Below are 12,005 nucleotides of genomic sequence, written 5' to 3'. Positions count from 1 at the left end.
AGTGCTGGGATTAAAGGCGTGCGCCACCACCGCCCGGCCATATTTAGGAATTTTACATCTATCTTGAACTGCTATTGGAAAGCAAATTATCTTTGTTATTCTTCCTGGTTCTGTACAGGCTTAAGTGAGTCTCAGTCAGGATAGTTTCCAATAGTCTCTGTATATTATGGGAAAGTATGGTTAAAGTGGGAATTATTTATTCTGAATGTTTCTCATAACTTCTGCAAAACTGCCTCAGGCCTCATAACCTGCCTTCAGCATGTGTATCTTTGACAACTGCCTTCGGTTTCTCCTATGGTTATATATTGCTGCCTCTTCTCTGGTCAGCTTCAGTAAATTGTGTTTTCTGAGCAGTTTCCATTTCACATAAGCTTTAATGTGTTTGGTGGAGGGTTCTTCTTAGTGTTTTCTTCTGGTATGTACTTTCTGTGTCTAGCTTTTGTTCTCCATGTGTTTATTAGATTCTTTTGCCTGAGTGCTTCTTTCATTTTCCTTCTTTTTCCCAGTTTATATTTTGAAATAATTTGTTATCGAAGTTATTTATTATTGTTCTCTGAGATGTCATTTGATGATTATTGTTACCAGTGATTGGGATCTGGGCCAGTGACTTCCAGATTCTAGGCCTCTTATTTAAGGAATTAGAATAAAAGCAAAAGAAGTAAGGAAATTAATTTCAAAGTGAAGTGGTAGTGCAGATCCATGAGGGAGCGAGAGTACTCAAGGGCCTGAGGTTATTGCCTGGGGCCTCTTTTTGTAGGATTCAAAAGAAGAAGAAGTTCGGTTAATAGGGGCTTTAGTTTGGGTCATTCTCTGTTTTGATTGACAGACCTGGGTAAAGTAGGCCTTTGCTTATATCTCTCTTCCCATAATGTATCTGATTTTAATCATATGCATGTGTAGACATCCATAGGCATAAGACGATAAATAGGGGATTCTCCCTAAAAAATTCACTTGTATGACACATTTTTGCCTTATTGCACATGTACCAAAAGCAGTTCAGGCCAGCTCACCTTTCTTACTCTCTACCTGGATACAAGTGGAGAACCATTTAATAGAATATAAGTTTGATAGTCCTTAAGGGGAAGAGAAACTTAGTCCTTTGTTCAGAGTGCAGTGTACATGTGCTTGGATACAAGTGGGGATCCTAGATTGCTAAGAGGTTTCTAAGTACATTGTTCAGAGAGGATTGTGTGTGCATGTCTGATGAGGGTCCTAGGTGCTAAGTGCATTGTTAGAAGAGGGTTGTGTGCATAGCCTTAAACAAGTGGAGTTTAGGTTGCTCAAGTATTCCGTATGTTTGCCCAATTGATTCAGTATTTCCTATGGGTGAGATGTGATAACATGGTACAAATTTTTGAAGGAAGTATGATCGTTGTTATACACTTTGAAATATTCCAGATCTTCGAACTTAACTTCTTAACTCACGTTCTTTAGAAGTGTGGTTTAAATTCCCAGTTTAATATTTCCCCTTTCACTGTCATTTTTTGATTGATTTCTTAAGCCACTGTGTTAGCAAAGTGGGCTGTAAGAAAGTAATAGGGATTTGTTAGTACTTTTATATTGCTCGATGGCCAATTTCTGTGTCATGTTTTCGCTTTGTTAAAATCTTTTTATTATATTTATCGTGTGTGTGTGTGTGTGTGTGTGTGTGTGTGTGTGTGTGTGTGTGTGTGTGTGAGATATATGTGGAGGTCAAAGGACAACTTGTTGGAGTTGGTTCTCTCTTTCCACCATGTGAGCCCTGGGAATTGAATGCAGATCCTCAGGCTTGGTGGGAAGCTCCTTTGCTTGCTAAGTCATATTGCCAGCCTCTTTACTTAGTGTTTTTGAGACAGGGTCTCATTTAGCCTAGGCTGATCTTGAGCTCACTATCTAGCCAAGGTTGACCTTAAACTCCTGATCTCCTACCTCCCAAGTGCTAGGATTATAGGAATACCATACCTAGCTGCACTTCTTTGAAACAAAATGTCGTCCTTTTTACCTGAAGTTCAAAGTGTTGCATCCTATTTTTTATGTTACTGTCCTGTCTGTTATATAGTTTGGTTTGAATCTACATCCTTTGTAACACTGATGATTTTTCTTTTCATTTACTTATTTTCTGAGTTTATCCCAGTTGACTACGATTTGTCAAGTTGTTATGCACAATGCCTTTGTTTTCTTCTTTATATATTTCAGAGTTATAATGTTAAATGTACAGGGATCAGTGACTGCTGCTTACGGAGGAGTCCTCCTTTGGGCGGGGTAACGTCACCTGATGGTTTTTCTCCTAGGTCCCTTCTGTTTCTTTGGTCCGTATTCTTTGGCAGTGTTGTTCCACCTCCTTTGTTCTGCTTTGCATTTCACATTCCTGAACGTTCAACTTGGTGTGCCATCTCAGTTTGCATTTGTTTTATGGCTCTAGATACAGCTGGTTTTAATGTTTATTTCATACGTTGACCTTAATGGGACTATGAGTAGTTAGTTGTATTTATAATTGTAACTAAAATTTGTTAATTTCTTCTCTTTTTTATCCTTTATAGAATTTTGTTGGGATGATCGGTTTTCTTAAACTTGCTGTTCATTTGCTGTTTTGATTCGCATAGTATATATTTCTTTGCTATTTTGTGGTTTTATTTTTAACATTCATATTTAAACTATTTTTTTCCCCTAACTGTGTGGAGTTATAGGTGTAGTTTTTGAAATGAGAGGACCTGGGATGTGTTCTTATTTTCCTCTGTCCATCTCTTGAACATCTTAGGTTGATAAGGATAGGAAAGGTCCTCCCATGTTGTTAAAAGAGAAAATCTAGATTTCCACTCCTTCATTCCTCCCTTCCCTCCATTCCTCCCTTCCCTCCCCTCGTCTTTACTAAGACATTTTAGGGTTACCTGTTCATCTGTTACTAAAATGTTTCTTTTGATATCTCATGAGTGCTTTTTTTTTTAGCTTAGTTCAGTCAGCTTTGTGTAGCTGCTTTCATGTGGATCATATTGTTTGTTTGTTTGTTTTTTAAGACAGGATTTCTCTTTGTAGCCCTGACTATTTTGGAACTCACTTGTAGACCAGGTTGGCCTTGAACTCACAGGGATCCACTTGTTTCTGTCTCCAAGTACTGGGATTTAAGGTGTGTACCCTCCCCTCCCGGGGTGTGGGGGGGGCGCTGTGGATCATGCATGCTCTTTATTTTATCAAATTGTTGACTGTGCTCTTTCCTGATACTGTCTCTCAAGCCTCTCTGTTCTTTAGAATTGCTAACAGGTGATGGAAATAGAGGTAACGTCTGTACTCAGCCTTTCTCTTTTTACCATTTGTTCTTTTCTTTATCTGTTGTGTCTGTGTCTGTGTGGGTAGGTGGTCACAAAGCATGCATGGGGGTGAGTGGCTAGTTCTTTAACCGTTTGGATTACAGGGGTTGAACTCAGGTTGTCAGGTTTGGCAGCAAGTGCCGTCATTCCTTTGTCATTTGTACGTGTGTGATTGTGTGGGATGGGCACACAGGCAACAGTGAATATGTGGGGGCCAGAGGACAGTTTTGTGGAATCACTTTTCTCCTTCCACTTTTATGTGGGTTCTAGGAATGGAACTCAGCTCTCCAGGCTTGCGTAGGAAAGACCTTTTCCACTGACCCACCTTACCAGCCCTATTCCTTCTTTTTGAATTCTGGAGAAATCCTTGGGTCTGGTGTGACTCACCAATTTACTCTTCTGTGGTGTCCTATTGTTCTACTCATTCTGTTTAGTTCAGTAAATACTTTTTTCATTTTCAGTTTTTTTTTTTAAGGATCTCCTTTATAGGGCTCAATGTTCTTTTGTATCCATTCGGAGGACTTCTGAAATCTATATAAAATATGCATCTGATAAAAGCAATAAGCATATGGGTCCTAGCAGTCACACACAATTGCATTCTGACCGTGATGTGCTGCCCTTTACCTGTGTTACAGCTACCTACTTGGTATGTGGGTTTGAGCTTTGATTTTCTAGCAAAGTTGTCTTAAAAATGCTATTTTCCTGTACTTTAAGGATAAATTTCTTTAATAATAATAATATCAGGCAGCTTACTAGACACTGTGTGCCAGCAACTGAACTAGGCTAATTTTCTGACATGTTATCTCATTTAATGCCTCTTTCTCTTACAAAAATCCTAAGTGTACAGCTGTGGCAATTTCTCAATGTCTGGCTTATTCCCTTGAAATCAACTGGTCCTGTCACTCTTGTAAAAAAAATTCACTGCAAGATTAAGTCTTTGGTTCCTGACTGTCCTGTTGGTCTCCTAAGTTTAAAAAGTTATCAGTGTTGTCAATAAAGATGTTTAGCCTGCTTTGATGATCCAAATTTAGAGACTTTTGAAAGCCCACTTTTCCTACTCAGTTTGTGGGTGTGTTCACAAGAATCCTTTAAACCACTGGGTGGAGTTCATTAGCTGTCTAGATACCATTAGTGCAGCTCTTCCGGCTTGCTATTGACTGTAGGACATTGACTTTTTCTGAAATGACAAGTGTGCTTATTTTATGAAGAAATTATTTGAATATGGGAATTTATAACCTGGAAGTATACCTTCATTATGGTACTTAGGATGTGCAGGTATTCCTGAACAGAACCATTGTATGCTGGTAACCATATCTGACTGACTCCCAAACTTTTCCTAACTTCGGTATTCAGATAATTCTTTTTTTGGTACTCAAAAATTCATAGTGAGTTTGTTACATGTATCTTTTAAAATAAACAAAAAATAAAACCTTTTTCTGTTTAATACCATGCTTGGAGACTGTTGGTGATTATTAAAGGCTATTGTACCAGGATTGTGACCCTTCAGAGAAGTCAGCAGTCCCTAGAATTGATGGAAGAATTCTCATATGTCACAGTAATTGCATATGAGTTAGCCTTTGTAGATAAATGCTTTATAATTGTAAGTAAACTCTAAATATGTTACTTCCTTTGTTTGAAACCTTCTGGTCATTACTGTGTTTACACATTCTCTTTAAAAAGGTGAAAATTAACATCAATATGCCATAATCATTTCAGTGTTTAATATACAAACATATAAACAGGTTGATTTTAAAAGTAGCATTTAAATTATCAACCATTCAATAAAAAATTATGTCTATTGAAGTATGCCTAGGGAAGGCAATCTTTTTCTTTACACTGATTTACCTGTCTTGTTACATTAAAACGCTCATTTTAAAGAATATAATGCAGTCAAAAATGTCTCACTAAGTGATGTTAAGTGAGCCACCCTTTTGTTAATTTATCCTAGGAAGCAGTTTGTACTTTAGCTTACCACCACTGTACCAACACATTAACTTTCTTGCCTCTTTAAAATTTTTAGCCAATTTGAAATTAATATTTTCAATATTATCCCAATTTAAACAAATTTGCCAAGTGAAGACAATGATGATATTATATCCCATCTTATATCCTTGTGAGAATGAGATCATAGTCACAGTAATTAACTTGCATTAATGCAACTGCTTCTCAGTGTTTCAGAATTATGATCCTTTAATATGTACCTAGGCTAATTTAAACAACATCAGAAAAGAATCAGATAATTATGTTTAGCAGGATTAAGAACTATTCTTGAAGATTTATTTAAATCATCTCGTGTTTCTAACTCGAAATTTCTTTAAGTACAAATAATAAAATGTTAAAATGTTGTGTAAGTGTTAAAAGTAAATGTGTGTATACACACATACAACATTGTCATAGTTTTAACTATTTTCAACATATTTTGTAGGAAATACATAGTTTTGGTCATATGGGATAATCAAAATTTAAAATCTCATTGTCTTCATAAGTATGGTTATATTTTTCCAGATTGTATATTTCAATGTCTTGATTTATTAATAGTTATCAATTACTGGATCCTCAGTATGAATTAAGCACCATAGATAGCTTAGAATTATTCTGAAACTGTATTACTTACTCTTCTGGAAAGCCACAAGGAAATTGAGAAGCGAAAAGTTAAGTAACTAATCCAGGATCTGGTATAATAAAGGTCTCAGCTTTATTATCCCACATCCTCTTGCTCAAAATTCACCTGATAAATTACATTTGAGTATTTGGTATTTTATTTTTTGCAGTGTGGCAGCTTTAGCTAGATCTGTGACAAAACATAATTTCAAGGAAGTATATATTGTTAGTGATTGTTAAAATCCAGGTGAGGCTGAGGGGAGAGGGGTCAGCCTGTAAAGAGCTTGTTGTACAAACCCAAGGACCCCAGTTCCCACATAAAAAACTAGGAAGAGAGTGGCGTGGCTGCTCAGACTGCGGTGGAGGAAGGCTCCTGCTGTCCTCGTTGGCCTCCACATGCACACCAGTGTGCACACACAGGAGCACGCACACACCACACATAAAATGTCTAGGTGAGTCTTTGGAAATTAGTGAGGATAGCGATCAGTCATACCGTTGTTATTCCCAACGGCTAGCTCAGTGCACACGTGATAGTAAGCACTAAGCATTTAGAGTAAAGCAAAGGTAGTTTCTGGTAAATAGAATTGGAAAACGGCCAGCCGTGTTTAAAATCAAACTTTGAAGTCACCATCATTCGTACAAATTGGAGGTGAAACCGAGTGCCTAAGAGTACTTCCTGACTCCTTGGTCTGTATTTTCCTCAATATTCTGAAAACTTTTACTTTTCAGAAAGGGTGACTCAAGGCTGTAGAGGGCACTGTGAGCCAGCTCAAGCAGACTTTCTTGGAATAGGGAGGTAGAAGAGTAGTTGCTATTGTCAGAGTTTCCACTCAAGTCTCAGACCCACGTATCTGACCACTATTAGAACGAGGTAAAATGTAAGGTGTGTTAGAACCAGAGATTCGCATAAACCCACAGAGAAGCAAGCAGGAAACAAAAGCTGTTTGTACCCGTGTAAAACTGGAGGCCTGACCAAGCGTCTGTCTTAGAGAAGTTCATGTTCAAAAACACTTGGGGATCTATAAACTGGATGAAGTTTCTTGTAAAGAATCTTCTCTTATTTTTCCAGTTGTATAATTATAACCCAAATGGGTGATTTCCATTGTTCTCCTTCACCTTCTCTCACCTCACCACTCTGAAGACAGACTGTTTCATAGAACAAATTGCAAACCATTACTAAATTTGGAAAATATTTTAATTACTAGGTAAGGTTCATAAGACATTCATTCTCTCACTGGTATTCCTGGATGGCTTGACTATCTAGGGTTTGTTTGATTTTTGCTTGTTTTTTTGGGGGGTGGGTGGGTGGGAATGTGACATTTTTTTAACTGAATGTTACACTGTGCTTTACAAAATAGTCTCAATCTCAGTATTCTTTTCATTTAGGAAAGTTCAGCCTGGGCAGCACAGTAAGAGCTGGTCACTTAAAAATCAAAATAAAAAAATACACACATCTGTAATGATCTGCTAATTGATACTGGTCATTGTACTAGTTTCATTGGTTAATACTATCTAATTTAAATAATTTTAGTAGGTGTATGATCCGTGAGTAACATGCTGTCTCAAAAGTTTGGTAGTCAGTTGCTTAGCAAGGTTTTAAAATACTGATAAATGGTAAATTGATAAATATTTAAGATGGGAATGCTGGCTCCAAGACTTTCTTGTATGTTTGACAATTTTAAGTGTGATAAGGGAAAAAAAATGTGATGGGAATCAGGAAAAGAAAGTTCAGAGAAGGAATAAAATAAACCAGATATTGTGTGTAATGCTTTCCCACCCATACTCCCATTCGGTTTCCACAGCCACCTGTTGTTTGTGTATCTACACAGATGTAGATGGGAAAGTCCTGAGGCTGAGGCAGCGCAGGGAAACACTGGCGTGGAAATGGCTCATGAATTTGAAGACTGCAGTGGAACCCAGTCCTGTCGATGGTTAGCCTGGAATTTTGTGATTTTGCTTACACAAACATTGAGTGATTTTGTTTTTTTTTAGATAGTATATTTAAGAATCAAAACACGGTTTGTGCCTTTCAGAGTAACTTCCTATCGAAAAATTATTTTATTTTTAATTATGTGCATGTGTCCGTGTGTCCGTGCTTGTGTGTGTGTGTGTGTGTGTGTGTGTAGGGGTCAGGGTATGTACATGTCAGTGCAGGTGACCATGGAGGCCAGAAGAGAGCATTGGATCATCTGGAGTTGGAGTTACAGGTGGTTATTAGTGCTGGGAACCGAACTCTGGTCCCTACAAGAACAGTATGTGCTCTTAATCACTGAGCCATCTCTCCAGCTTCTACTTCCTTTTAACTAGAGGATAGGCAACCTGAAATTACTCAACAACTGATGATTTCAGTTTAGGAGTTTTTCACTAGTTCTCTGACTGGGACAATTCATAATTTTTAGTTTTCTTTAGATATCTCTGAGTGGTCTAAGGTGTGTATATAGCTTGTTTGTGTTGCACATGTATAAAATCCATAATTTGAAATGAGTTATAGAATTATTAATGGGGAGTGTTAATTGAACAGGATTATAAGCTGAATAAATTTGTGATGCAAGTGTACTCTCTGTTCTTTAGTTTTTTTTTTTTTAAGGTACAACTCACTATTCAGAGGATTGACCAATCACTTGATTTATTCATCTATCTTATAGCTACCTGTGATTTTTTTGGGGGGGGGAGGAGCTTAGCATTAGGGTTCTAAGTCTGTAGTTACAAGAAACTGACCAAAACTTACCTTATGATTTTTTTCTCCTAAGATGCCTTAAAAACATTAAATCATCAGAAGATAGTTATTAATTGATTTGTTCTTATGGTGCTGATGATTAAACTCAGGTCCTTGTGCATGTGTCACTGGGTCATGTTCCTTGCCTGAAGATACTTAGTTTTACAACATCTCTGAAAAGCATGTAATATTTGTTTCTTGTAACCCTCATTAATTAAACACCAGCCCTCAGTAAAGGAGGGCAGATTGTAGTGTTGGATTGGGTGTGGAGCACAATGTGAAGCCCACATTTGGCCATGTATTTGTAAAAACATATTTTGCAATGGGAAAAAAATGATAGACTAGAAGGACGGGTTGGAAAGCAGAATTCTTTTGCTGCCTTCCTAGAGAGGAATTGAAGGCTAACTAGTCTTTGAGAACATTACTCAAATTGTCTAAACCTCAGTATCCCCACGTATAAAGTGGGAAACTGTAGTACTTGCTAGTGCATAGGAATAGTGTGATAAGGACTACGGAGAAAAGATGTACAAATGGCTCTGACACTTCTTGGCACATAGTATTTTGTACATAATTGATTGTAAGATGTAGTTGTTGTTTTGATGCAGTAATGATGAATGAAAATCAATGCTTGAAGTGCATTGGAAGCAAAAGGAATAGAAAGCAGGTAAAGACTGTAAAGGCTTACCAGCCAGTGTGATCTGAGTTGTGAAGAGGCAAGAACGAACCAATTGGATCATGCCCTCTCTTATCCCAAGGAAGTAAGAGTGGGCTACAAAAATCCAAGATTTCTGTTTTTTTCCCCCAACCCGTTTGTTTTAGTGATTATGTGCTATTTTAAACTGTTGGTAAAGTGTGTGTTTTTGGATCTAATTGAATAAGCACTTCAAGTTCTCAGTACTCCTTTGTGTGGCTAGTTAGTGTGCTGTCTAAGCAGTTAGACGGCAGACTAGGGCCGCTGCTCTGTTTTGAAGAATCACTCTTTAAGATAAACAGCGTCTAGAAGCATGACCAGGTACGTTCACTGAGCTGTAAGAGGGAGACATTGTGTGTGTGTGTGTGTGTGTGGGGGGGGGGCGTTGTCAGGAAGCATGTAGGTGGGAAGGGTTTCCTGTTTCCAGGCAACAGCAAGGCGCTACAGACGAGAACAACTTGAATATAAATTTATTCAGGAGAGGGCATTTTACCACCTTGCCTCCTATTAGGGACACGGACTTGACTCTGGGAGAGAGGGTGGGGTTTAAACTTCATTTATCAGTAGTTATCAGAAACCTTTTCTGATTAGCTTTTGTGTGTACTGAAAATATGGTGGGCCAGTGACTAGGTTAGAATTCTACGGTGTTTTCAAAGCAGCAGCGTCTACATTTGCCTTCTCTCTAGCAGCACGGGGTTTCTGTGGCTTCGTTTTCCTGCCAGTCTGCTGAGAGAGCCTCCGGTGCTCTTGGGCCGGCCCTAAGCAGTCTCTTTCTCTGTCTGACTCCATCTGCAGGAAGGAGGGGGAAGCGCAGCACACTGGCTCCGGTCGAAGTGCTTCCTCCTCTGCGCAGCCGGCACCGAGGTTCACAGGAGCAGATGAACATTCCCTGAGCCCTTCCTTACCTGCGACATTTCCCCTCCTCCCGCGAAATGAAAGACGGTGGTAGAATTGGAAGTGTGGCAGAAGATGTTTGCAAGAGGCTACTCTCTAGTTGAGATGGGTTAATTTTGAGATTGTGGAGATAGGTGGTTATTTAAATTTTGAGGAGACCCCCCTCCAATGATTTTACATCTGTTGGTGTAATCTGTGACCCCATGAACCCTCAATCTGTACTCCAGCCCTAGTTAGGGCGAGAAGATCTCCATGAGCATGCAGAGTGCACGAGATCTCTTTCTGATTGTATTTCCTCCGGAGTTGTTTATGCGAGCTGCTTTTCTCCTAAAATCTGCTTTCCATTGTTTCATCTTACTGCCTGGGATTAAGTTTTCTTCAGTCAGATGAGTGGCCTTGTAAAGGGCCTGGGCAGGCCATGCACTGGGCTTCGTTTCTGATTAGGCTTGGAGAGGAGAGGAGAGCAGGTGCTGCCTACAGTCTTCTTGGAGCAGTCTGTGTGTTTCTCACTCCATTACGAGCCTGCTGTAGTCACTTGTTCGGTGATTTTAGGTTCCTTAAAGAGACTTCCCACTTAAAGGGCCATAGAGAGCGGTGCTGCGGCTTAAGCAAACACACAGGGAGGGCCCAGGCTTTATGTAGGATCCCCTCTCTCCATGCGTGTCCCGGGATGAATCACTTCTTGAAGGGTCTAATCTGTCTCCTTATTGTCCTCTCGGGAAAGGGTCACATTATTTAAGTGTAACTTCTGAGAGCCTGGCAGGCCTTTTCAAGGAAATGTTGATGGATGCTCTGTAGTCCCTCCCATCCCAACGGACTTCTTTATGCTTCTTTCTCCTTAGACACTTAACCTATGTTTAGGGCGCCTCTTTTATTACCAGAAAGAAAAAGTTAAAAGAGTAATCCTCACTATTGGTGCGATTTGTTCTTCTCCAGTTTGAGCCCTGGGCTTTTTAAATCAGACACAGAGTTGCCTCTCCTGGTCCTTGCCTTCATTCAGTTGTTTATGTTTAAGGACAGTAACACCCTATCTTTGACGAGTTCAGAGTCCTTATTCTTATTTTCTGTAGGTTTTAAATGTTTTAGGATTCTGAGCTAGCAAGCTCTGGAATATCTTTGCTGATTTTATCATTGTTTATGGCAGTGGATTCTCCCCCACCCCAATAACTGTATTGGATTTGAAAAACTTATTTCTAAATGCAACAGATAGTAAGAAAAATATTTTTATGTAAAGTTGGTTACTTAAGTTATTTTGTAGGCAGTCTAGATAATTTTAATCATGTTTTGGGCTACATAATTTTTTATCTTTTTATCAGTTCTGTATGTTTCATATATAGAAAACTGTGAAACATTATAGTAAAAGTAGATTGTAGGTCCACCCTTCCTTCCTTCCTTCCTTCCTTCCTTCCTTCCTTCCTTCCTTTTTCTGCTTGTTGTCGTCCTGATTTTAAAGACATGGCTCTGTTACAGTACTTTGGACAGAAGGTAGGTCTTAAATGCATTGGGTTTTCCTCAGTTGATTTTTAAGATGATTATTCTCACTGTTCCCCTTCAACATTACCATGATTTTTAATTCTTTTGGATGTACAGCATTGTTTTTATATTATGCCCTCACATTCATGCAATAAAATGTACTTAGAATTTATTTTATTTCCCTGTCGATAGCAGTAAGATTTCCTATCAGATTTAATTAGTAAAACATTGTAGTGTTTTGATGTCAATTATATTAAATGTGAATTCTTAAATTTTTATTAAAAATGTATCTGATATATAGGTATGTTACAAGGAAAAACTATCCCTTGGTTTAAAAATATTAGTA

General features: G+C 38.5%; 1 protein-coding gene across 11 annotated transcripts in view; it reads left to right on the top strand.

Moving 5' to 3' along the window:
- The window catches only part of Bbx (BBX high mobility group box domain containing), a 247,743-nt gene that overhangs the window by 43,101 nt on the left and 192,637 nt on the right, over positions 1-12,005 (top strand). The window contains exon 1 of one of the 11 annotated variants that reach the window (XM_052740852.1): positions 11,435-11,671. The exons of 9 other annotated variants lie outside the window; for them this stretch is intronic. The gene's annotated coding sequence lies outside the window, so the exon portion shown is untranslated. Of the gene's footprint in view, positions 1-11,434; positions 11,672-12,005 lie in introns of those variants that run through there. One more of the 11 variants, XM_052740859.1, reaches the window with a different exon arrangement.

Source organism: Peromyscus californicus, unplaced genomic scaffold (genome assembly GCF_007827085.1).
Source record: "Peromyscus californicus insignis strain IS unplaced genomic scaffold, ASM782708v3 Scaffold_16__1_contigs__length_79575227, whole genome shotgun sequence".
Taxonomy (NCBI): domain Eukaryota; kingdom Metazoa; phylum Chordata; class Mammalia; order Rodentia; family Cricetidae; genus Peromyscus; species Peromyscus californicus.
The sequence above is the reverse complement of the archived record's forward strand: the minus strand, read 5'-3'. Positions and strand labels throughout refer to the sequence as shown.